This window comes from Prunus avium, chromosome 8 (assembly GCF_965620075.1).
Source record: "Prunus avium chromosome 8, drPruAviu1.hap1.1, whole genome shotgun sequence".
Lineage (NCBI taxonomy): Eukaryota > Viridiplantae > Streptophyta > Magnoliopsida > Rosales > Rosaceae > Prunus > Prunus avium.
In genome coordinates, this window is record NC_142291.1 from 14,971,154 (window position 1) to 14,982,860 (window position 11,707).

Below are 11,707 nucleotides of genomic sequence, written 5' to 3' on the forward strand. Positions count from 1 at the left end.
TTATCCCACTCCTACAACTGATGTGTGCATCACATGTAGCAAGGAAGGGACGTCCTAAAATGACAGGAATTTCATTTTCAGAATGCAAAACAGGTTGTGTATCCAAAACAACAAAGTCAACAGGGTAGTAAAATTTGTCCACTTGGACCAATACATCCTCAATTACCCCTCTCGGCACTCGTACAGAACGATCAGCAAGTTGCAACTTCATTGTTGTGGGCTTTAATTCACCAAGACCTAACTGCAAATACACTGAATATGGCAACAAATTTACACTAGCCCCCAAATCAAGCAAAGCACAATTGATGTAATTTTTTCCAATTACACATGAAAGAGTGGGACTTCCTGGATCTTTGTATTTAGGAGGGACCTTATGTTGCAACAATGCACTCACATGTTCAGTCAAAAATGCAGTTTTCTTCACCTGATGCTTTCTTTTAAATGTGCACAGATCTTTTAAAAATTTAGCATAAGAAGGAATCTGTTTAATAGCATCTAACAGAGGAATATTAACTTTGACTTCTTTAAAAACATCCAAAATTTCATGATTTCGATTCAATTTCTTTGGAGCATTTAAAGCTTGGGGAAAAGGAGCAGGAAAATTATTTTCATTTAATTCACTCAATTTGGACTTGTTTAGTTCATCATTATTCTTAGATTTTTCAACTTCCTTTGGTGAAGGTGTTGTATCAATTATTTTACCACTTTTAAGAGCAATGACAGACTTAGCATGTTCAATTGAGGTTTCACACAAATTAACATTTTTTGGATTTGGTTGAGTTTGAGAAGGAAATTTCCCTTTTTCATTTATTGCAAAAGAATTTGTCAATTTAGAAATTTGGCTTTTAATTTCTTTATTTTCATCAACCATTTGACCAAACAAGGTATCATACCTTTGATTTTGCTTCTGTTGTTCCTGCATAAATGCTTGAAGAGTATCGCTCAAAGATGGTCTAGCATTAAATGTATTAGTTGTAGGAAATTGATGATTGAAAGAATTTCTCTCACTTACCTGAGGTTGTGAATCATTGCTCCAACGAAAATTTGGATGATTCCTTGTCGCTGGATTGTAAGTGTTGGAAAAAGCAGAATATTGTTGTTTGAAGTTTCCAACAGCAGCACAACGCTCCTCATAAGCTCCTTTCATTTCCTGAAAAATTGGGCAATTTTTAACAGTATGACCAATCTCATAACAAGAATCACATACTTGATTAACATCAGCTTGAAAAACAGGTTGAGGCAAATTTGATTTTTCCGTTTTCAAAGCAGCTATCTCTTTAGTCAAAACCTCAAATTTTAATTTCCAATCATCTTCTTCTTTTAATTGATAAATTCCTTTATTAGTAGAAGATGTGGCAATTCTTGACCGATCAGTGGTCTCAACTGGACTGGGGACAGTCCATTGATGAGCTTTTTCAGCAATTTCATCCAAAAATTCTAGGGCATCATCAGGGTCTTTTTGCATAAAATTTCCATTACACATTGACTCAACAAATTGGCGATCACGAGGGAGAAGTCCCTCATAGATATAACTAGCAAGACGCCAATTTTCAAAACCATGGTGTGGGCACAAATTCAAAAGCTCTTTAAATTTTTCCCAAGTTTGATACAAAGTTTCATTTTCCTTTTGAGAGAAATTTGAGATTCTTTTCTTAAGAGCAATCGTCTTGTGATTAGGAAAATACTTGTTAAAAAATGCTTGAGTCATTTCCCCCCAAGAACCTATGGATCTAGCCCTTAATGAATACAACCAACTTTTAGCCTTTTCTTTTAAGGAAAAAGGAAAAAATTTCAACCTTATGAAATTAAGCCTATCAAGTTGAACATTGTAAAAAGTGCCAATAGCCTCTTCAAATTCCCTAACATGCACATAAGGATTTTCACTTTCCATGCCATGAAAAATGGGAAGCAGTTGAATCATTCCAGGTTTGAAATCATAATTTGGCATGTTAGGTGGAAACATGATGCATGACGGATTTGGTGCACGAATAGGATGCAAAAATGTCTCTAAAGTTCTAGGTGCAACTACTTCTCTCATTTCATTATTCTCAATCTCATTATTTTCAATATGAGCATTAATTTCTTGTTCATTATTCGCAATTTCTTGTTCATCATTCACAATTGCTGCCATGCTTTCAGATTTGTTGGAATTTTCAGTTGAAGAAGTTGAAGCAGAATGTTCTAAATTAACAGTTTCAGACTTTTTGACAAACCTTCCTAGATGATCTCTAGGTCGCATAAAGAAAATAAATAGATAAACAAAAAATACAAATACAAATATATATTAACAATGAGATAAGTTTGGAAAGAGTGTACCAGATGTGAAGAATTTCACATAACCAGCAAACCTTTGACCAAGGGGATCTCTGCACTCTTTGACAAGCCGCTCCCCGGCAACGGCGCCAATTTGTTCGTACCACTTTTACAAAAATCAAAGGAGATAGTATCGTATAGTAGTGTAGCTCGGAAGTCCGAGTGTCGTATCCACAGAGAGCAGTGTAAAGAAAATAACAGAGATGAAAAAGAACAAGTGTGATTGAGAGGTAGATTTATGCAAGATTTGATTTGGAGAAAATTTAATTGATTAAAACACTAAGGCATTGGGTTTCCACTTTTAACATAAGCATGCAACTCTTAATAATTTGATCCACAAAATATTTTCCATTGTAGTTGTTCAAAATAATTAAAGCTCTTTTTAATTTCCTTTAGAAGTATTCTAAGCATAACTTGTACCATTGGCAACAAACTATCAAAAAATAATCTTCATCAAAATTCTATTAATCTTTAGTAATTCTCTTCTCTTTTAAAAGCATGAAAGTTTTTACTACACTATGGGAAAAACATGATTGAACCCATGAAATAGATTATCAAACATTCATCAATTAATTAAAAAGAAAACTACAAATTCCATTTGAACAAAAACTACAAATTCACATTAAAGCTTAAGTTTGGATCAAACTAATAAAAATTACACACTTATATTAAAAGTTTCCTCCCTAGCCCTAGCTAGGGAGTTAGTTCCCCATAATAAAATAAAACTAAAAACAGAATTTAAGACTTAGAAATATGGAGGGAAAAGAGAAAAAGCTCAAGATTGTGGAGCTTGGTGTAGTTTTACAATGCCGTAGCTCCATCTATTTATAGGAGGATGAGAGCAATATTCATGAATTTAATATGTCTTCCACTTGCCATCAAACCAATTGCCAAGTTGCTTCCTTTAATTAATTCATTGTGATGATGACTCCTTATCTAAATTCTTCAAAACTTTCTTCCACTTGAACACTTTGTCATGCATTTCCATACTTTCCTTCTTCTCATTGTCGGGTATCACTCTTGAATTTCTCCACACCACTCTCCACTTGCTTCTTTACTCCAAGCTTTTATCATTTCAAATAAGTACCCATCATTTTCAAATATATTCCTTAATCTTGGCCTAGTTCCTTGACTTTGGTTTTCACAAAGATCTTTGAGTCTTCTTATCAATTGCTCCACTTGCTCATCTCTCGTATCTTCTCATAAAAACTGCAGCAACTTTCCTCATATTGTAGCTAGATAACAACTCAAGCATCATCATTCTTCTTTGCATTCATTGGTTGCAAGTAGTCAATTTGAACTTCTCCTTCATTGTTTATTCATTCTTTCTTTATTTCTTCAATGATGGAAGCTTTGCATGCATGTCCTAGAGTATATTCATGCAATTGATTGCTTCTTCTTTTCATTTGTTTTATCTTCAATTGCATTTGCTGCTGCACAAGTTGTCTCGAGCAAATTTCCTTGGCTTTGGCTGCACATATTTCTTCTCATCCTTTACTTTCTTCTTGCAACACATTACTTACTTCTTTTCCTCAACATGCTATTGGTGGAAGACACTTAATATCTACAAACAACCACTCATTAAATATAAAAACAAAGATTGGAAAGAAACAATAAAAATACTTTAATAGATTTATATAAAACAAAAGAAAATACTAACAAATATAAATTTAAGGATAAAACTTGTATTAATTTTGTGCTCATCAAATACCCCCAAACCTATATTTTGCTAGTCCTCGAGCAAAAGAAAATAAAAACTAAGTAGAAAAGAAAACTAAGCCACTTTCGCAGGGATCTCGATTGCATTTAGCATATGCAACAAGCCTTTAAACCCCTAGGTTACCCTAGTGGACGAGTATAGTCTCGTGAGGGCTTTCAGTGATGATACCCACAAACATCGAAATGAGAGTTTAAAAATTTATGCTACAACAAAATTTGAAAATTTAAACAAATGCTTAACCATCATCAAAAGCTATTTGGATTGAAAATTCATGAACAATTTTTAAAAGAGCAAACATGCTTCAAATTAATCCCCACATAAAGTTTTGATCACTTATAATCATTTAGTAAATTTTTCATTTGTTTCCTTTGGTGTTTAAGTGAACCAACACATTTTAGAGACAAAAGTTAATTTCAATCATAGTAACCTCATTATTTCAATCATTATCAAAATTCAGTGCAAATAACTAACCAAAGCATATATATACAATTTTTTTTTTTTTTTTTTTTTGGATTGTGACTGTGCAATGTTTAGTTCCATTAAGCTTTCTAATTAACCCATGTAGCGAGATTTAGGCCAACGACTCTCAAACCAAAGGTTTTAAGGCATTAGGTGTAGAAACACCCCTAAGGGCTTATTAACTCGAGTTAAAAAGGCTACAGAACTAAACTAGTCACAAAATGTATTTACCCCAAAACTTTACCGTTTGACGCGAACACTCGCTGCTGTTTAGGCAAGAGGCCCGGTTACTAAGTAAAACTATGGATAAATTAACATCATTATTATTATTTTATTTATTTACTTATTTATTTTTTTACGCCAAGGTCAATCAAGAGCAATGTCTTCTAACTCTACTTAAAACAACAAAGTTAACTATAATTGATTTTTTCTTTCATTCTCACTAAAGTGTTGATGTGCATGTGAGAGTTCAAAGTATAACTCATGAATTATCCACTAAATAGAAATAAGTGAAAAAAAAACTAAAATTATGGGTTTAAAATTTAATAATATGTTTCCAATCGTAAAAATCATTCATGAGTGTTAAATCTGATTTGATGATAGTAAGCATAAAAATCTAGAGATAACTCCCCGGCAACGGCGCCAATTTGTTCGTACCACTTTTACAAAAATCAAAGGAGATAGTATCGTATAGTAGTGTAGCTCGGAAGTCCGAGTGTCGTATCCACAGAGAGCAGTGTAAAGAAAATAACAGAGATGAAAAAGAACAAGTGTGATTGAGAGGTAGATTTATGCAAGATTTGATTTGGAGAAAATTTAATTGATTAAAACACTAAGGCATTGGGTTTCCACTTTTAACATAAGCATGCAACTCTTAATAATTTGATCCACAAAATATTTTCCATTGTAGTTGTTCAAAATAATTAAAGCTCTTTTTAATTTCCTTTAGAAGTATTCTAAGCATAACTTGTACCATTGGCAACAAACTATCAAAAAATAATCTTCATCAAAATTCTATTAATCTTTAGTAATTCTCTTCTCTTTTAAAAGCATGAAAGTTTTTACTACACTATGGGAAAAACATGATTGAACCCATGAAATAGATTATCAAACATTCATCAATTAATTAAAAAGAAAACTACAAATTCCATTTGAACAAAAACTACAAATTCACATTAAAGCTTAAGTTTGGATCAAACTAATAAAAATTACACACTTATATTAAAAGTTTCCTCCCTAGCCCTAGCTAGGGAGTTAGTTCCCCATAATAAAATAAAACTAAAAACAGAATTTAAGACTTAGAAATATGGAGGGAAAAGAGAAAAAGCTCAAGATTGTGGAGCTTGGTGTAGTTTTACAATGCCGTAGCTCCATCTATTTATAGGAGGATGAGAGCAATATTCATGAATTTAATATGTCTTCCACTTGCCATCAAACCAATTGCCAAGTTGCTTCCTTTAATTAATTCATTGTGATGATGACTCCTTATCTAAATTCTTCAAAACTTTCTTCCACTTGAACACTTTGTCATGCATTTCCATACTTTCCTTCTTCTCATTGTCGGGTATCACTCTTGAATTTCTCCACACCACTCTCCACTTGCTTCTTTACTCCAAGCTTTTATCATTTCAAATAAGTACCCATCATTTTCAAATATATTCCTTAATCTTGGCCTAGTTCCTTGACTTTGGTTTTCACAAAGATCTTTGAGTCTTCTTATCAATTGCTCCACTTGCTCATCTCTCGTATCTTCTCATAAAAACTGCAGCAACTTTCCTCATATTGTAGCTAGATAACAACTCAAGCATCATCATTCTTCTTTGCATTCATTGGTTGCAAGTAGTCAATTTGAACTTCTCCTTCATTGTTTATTCATTCTTTCTTTATTTCTTCAATGATGGAAGCTTTGCATGCATGTCCTAGAGTATATTCATGCAATTGATTGCTTCTTCTTTTCATTTGTTTTATCTTCAATTGCATTTGCTGCTGCACAAGTTGTCTCGAGCAAATTTCCTTGGCTTTGGCTGCACATATTTCTTCTCATCCTTTACTTTCTTCTTGCAACACATTACTTACTTCTTTTCCTCAACATGCTATTGGTGGAAGACACTTAATATCTACAAACAACCACTCATTAAATATAAAAACAAAGATTGGAAAGAAACAATAAAAATACTTTAATAGATTTATATAAAACAAAAGAAAATACTAACAAATATAAATTTAAGGATAAAACTTGTATTAATTTTGTGCTCATCAAACATCATGATGGATTCCCACACCATCCTTCATCTTTTGCTGCTGCACCTCATGGGTTCAAAGGTGTTGTGGCTCCCTTTTGCTGCCAAACCATGTGGTTGCCTTTTGGTTGCTGAAAAAACGATTCTTCTGAACCAGACTTGGTGTAGGAAGGCCAGAGGTTTCAAAACGTATCCAATGAGGCTCAAATTTGGATATGTTATACTAGACACCCTTTGGAACAACTTCTATGAAGAAAGTATTCCCATCGGAGCAGTAGAAGTGTACGTTTTGGCCACTGCAAGTTGGCTGCCGAAACAGGGACTGGAATTGACTTCATTTCATTTCATTTCTTTCTTTTGCTTCACATGCATGCACATGCTTCTCTTTAGTAGCTCAAAAGCTGATCTCCAGCTCCAAAGTGATCTGCCAATTCAATTCCCATGTTCAAAGGCTGAAGCAAAATGCCTCTCATCATTCCTCATTCTTCTCTCTCTCCTTTCTCTTTGTTTCCCATGCATGCACATGCTTTCTCTATAATAACTCCAGCATGTACCAACTTGCTCATTCAGAAATTCATAGCTGGAAAGCCTCCCAACTTCACTCATTATGTTGGGTACAAAGTCAGTTGCAGCTGGGGTGAGGCACATGGCTAAAAGGAGGCACATGACTAAATGCTGGCAGCTGCAAATCTTGCTGAGCAAGGTTGGGTGTTGGACGGGCTGAGCACTCCACAATTGTCCAATTGGGCTGAAATTTGGATATGTTGTAGTAGACACCCATTGGAACAAGTTTCATGAAGATCTTCACCTCATCCAAGCCCCATAGCATGCTGATCCAAGGCCAAGAAGCTGACCTACGAAATTGGGCTGGAAAGGAGTTGTAGCCAAAATGTGTTTGTCTTTAAGCCCTTCTTCCATTCACCCAAATCAAGCCTTAACATGCATGGATTGCATCATTTCCTATCCAAAGTCATCATTGTTACCTAAATGTCAATTAACTGAAAGATAAACACAAAAAGGATTAAAAGCACAAGTTTAACTCAAAAACATAACCAAATCATAAGCTAGAAGGGTACAAAATGATATACAATTATGAACCGATCAAATACCCCCAAACCTAGATTTTGCTAGTCCTCGAGCAAAACAACACAAAACAAAGTTAAAAACAAAACAAGAAGTTAACTAAACCACTTCCGCAGGTAACTCGATTGCATTGAGCATATGCAACAAGCCTTTAAACCTCTAGGCATCCCTAGTAGGAGGAGTTGTGTCTCCTGAGGGTTTAACAGATACGATACCCACAAACGTTTTACTAACTCTACAAAACAAAATAGTTAGAAAACTTATTAGATTTGTTAGTCCTTAAGCAAAAACAAAAACAAAAACCAAAACAAAAATAATTACAAAAACAAAAACAAAAATAAAAGAAATAAAAATAAAACTCAAAACAATCTTTCCGAACATTTTCTGAAGAGAAATGACTCATGCACATGACTCAAAAGTTAAAACTCAATTTTAGACATTATTTACAATGCGGCAAAGTTCAAAGCACAACATGCTCAAAGTGTATAGTGTGATAGCCAAATGCAACAAATTCTCCAATCTTAGTTTCCACACAATTTCAAAAATCATACCAAGCACAAATGCAACTTCAAATCTCACCAAAGTTGTCCTCTAACAAATGAATCACTCAGAAGAGGGCTACAATGCAACACTCAGTTATAAACATGAGATTAGAGTTAAATCATAAAGGACTTAACTCAAAAATAGGAAGATGAAGAACTTGCATTAATATGATCTCAAGAAGGATGCCAAACACTTAAAAGTAGAAAAATGAATGCAATTCAACCACATGACATTTAAGATCAATTTAGGTCTTTATTATAGGTTGTAATGGGGCCAAGGGTGTAAGGTGAGTGAGAAATGAAAGGTATGGATAATACAAAGTCCAAGGAACTCAAAATGTAAGAGCATAAAATAAAATTGTTTACAAGACTTCGAATCATCACGATTATATTTTTTTCTTTTACATGATCAAAACTCCTTATACCTTCATTTACATTGATTCACACTCCTTTCCAAACACCAATTTATTTTGAAGGCCCAAAAATGAATTTTCAATCAACCACCACTTAATCATAACTTTTTTTTTTCTTTTCTTTCACCAATTGTGTGAATTTCTCTTCTTTTTTTTATCTTTTTTTTTTCTTTATGTAATATCCCTTCCCAAACTTAGCATGAAAAACACATCCGAATTAGAGCTCATGAGTTCCTTAGAAAGGTAAATATTTGTTTTTCGGGCTAAGGTGAGGAAATATAATTGGTAAAATGAAAGAAAAGGTTTACATGTAGGCTCAAAATGGTTAACAATGGAAAATCATGCTTAAGCATGCATAAGGTTAGCTTGAAAGGCACAAACGATCCAAAGAGGGCCTTAATATCATTTCTTAAATGTCATGAAATCAAATTGCATAAGAATGAATGACTTTTAAGTGTTCAACCAAATCAATGAATAATGAGATCAAACAACAACTTTGATGACAAGAAAATAAGAGTATGTGTATAACACTCATGAAATGAAGCACAAGGCTCAAAAGCTCACATTATATGGTTATATAAGTCTAATTTATGCTTGATACAATTCTTTAGGTCATGCAAATCCTTTAATTGGTGAATTATGAAACAAATGGCAAGTGCAAAGAAGGTTTCGAACATATCATGCTAGAACGATGCCAAAATTTTATTTTTTAAAAAATTTTATTTTTTTCATAATTAAATAATAATAATAAAATGAAATCCAATTTTAAGTCATGCAAACATTTATCACAATCTCATCATAAGTGTTCGGAAAGTGACTCAAAACAAAACAAGACTCAAAATAAAACAAGCAAGAAATTAATTTAAATTTGTTGTTGTTTTTTTTTTTTTAAAGAAAAACCAAATTTACTTGCTAAACTCCAATACCCCCAAACCTAGAAATGAACATTGTCCTCAATGTTTAAAAATTAGGAACAAGCAATGTCATAACAAGAAATGAAAGGTACTAAAGTAAGTAAATATAAAATCACAAAACACACAAGAATTAAAATACAAAAATAAAATAATTACAAAATAAAAATTACAAAACAAACAAACAAATAAAAAAGAAACGAAACAGTAAAACACTGGAAACAAAAAGCCCTAAACAAACAATCTTACGCAAACCAAAACCCAAACGATTGAAAGCCCAACCCAAAAGAAGGTTAACCCACTTTGAAACCTAAACAACGGTGAAAACTCGACCCACAAAGAAATCCGAAGCCCACACATTTTTTATTATTATTATTTTTTATTTTTAAGAAGAAACGTGAATTGGGAGCGCAAAGGCGAGATTTCTGAAAATAGAAAATGTGGTCTCTAATGCCTCGGTTCCTGGGAAGTCACGGGCAAAAGAGGTGAGGGATGTGTCGGCGCGCAGAGGTCGCTTTCACATCCCCCAAGCTAGAATTATTGGCCTCTTGGGTGAAGCGGGATGACTTTTTCACTTTGAAGGTTGTGAAAGGTGAAAATGCAATTAAGGGGAGGTTGGGAAATGGGTGCGGCGATATATAGAGATAAGCCGTAAGGGCCGCACATAACCCAGAACCGCAGCGGCTAGGGTTTAGCAGACTAAGTCTATAAAAAGGTAAAAAGAACGGGTGAAAAACACAAACTTAGAAACACACAAAACAGAAAAGAAAGAAAAACAAAGAGTGAGAAATCAAATGGCCTCTAACTACCCATTTTCGTTGGATCTCAACCTAGCTCCACTGACTCAGACACGAGGCCAAGCAGCGGCACCAATATGGATGCCCTACTTTGCCTCCGCACGGGGGCCTGTGACAGTAACTGACTCAATACTCCTGGACAACGATGTTGCCATTGGAGTGGGTAGAAATCTGGTGACTCCTAAAGATATACGTGTGTTTGGGACAAGAGATGACAACCGGGTCACGAGTGATGCCATGGCACTGAGCGTGCAGAGTACAGCATGTGTGGCAAGTTTGGGTCATCGCCTACTTGCGAAGTCCCATGAGGTAGAGGTGCTGAAAGGTCAGTTGGCGGCAGAGCGAAGTATGGTTGAAGAGTTTCAGACTGCTATAAAAAGCTTGAAAATGGAGAGGGCAAGGATAGTGGAGGTGAATCGACACCAGCTAGAAGTATTGCGGGACGAGAATAAAAACCTATCAAAAATGGTAGAGTTGTACTCTCGCGACATGCGAAAACAGCTGGAGGACCTAGACCGACCGGGTAAACGCAAGCAAGCAGATCGTGAGAGTAGTTACGCTCAAGCTAAGATTGCGATCTTTGGGAGCTCAAGTGGTGAGCCCCAAGAGGCTGTGCATGAAGCCCAGGAAGAGGACAGCCAGAGGGCCAAACTCAAAGCTCCAATGGTCGAGACACCGAGCACTGTGAAGAAATGATTTCTACTGCTAATTGTTGTTTTTATTTTATTGGTTGTTTTTGTTTTTGGTTATTTTGTTTCGGAAATAAAAGTAAAGTTGCAGAAGGAAAAAGAAAACGGAAAAGAAAGCACACTTCCCAAACTTAAATCAAACAAAGACGACAAACGGAAAAGAAAGCACAGTTCCCTAACTAAAATAAAATAAAGATGATAGCCGAAAGGAAAAAGCAGAAACACAAAGCTCTAGAAAATGAAAGTAATGGGAAAAAACATTAAACACCAGAAAACACGGAGGAAAAAAGAAAAGAAAAGTAAAGTAAAGGTGCTCCCCCTTGAAGCGATTAGGTCGAGCATGCTCGGGAAATCCGAAAGGGTGTCGACTCCTTCATCAGCATATGTCTATTTAAAGCACACCTCTGCAAGCGGATGATACCCAGCATTTCTTCCTGCAACTCAAGGAAAAACATCAAAAAAATTCAGAAACAAAACAATGGCATCTTCATGCACTCACCTTGATGATCTCAACCTTGAATTGTCCCTTGCACCTCCGAA

At 34.8% G+C, this 11,707-nt stretch overlaps 1 non-coding gene across 1 annotated transcript; it reads left to right on the top strand.

The window, feature by feature from the left end:
* Positions 1 to 1,553: 1,553 nt before the first annotated feature.
* On the top strand, positions 1,554 to 1,660 carry LOC148292288 (small nucleolar RNA R71). Its single transcript, XR_015827223.1, has one exon. It is a non-coding gene; the product is annotated as a small nucleolar RNA R71 (small nucleolar RNA).
* The last annotated feature ends 10,047 nt before the right edge of the window (positions 1,661 to 11,707 follow it).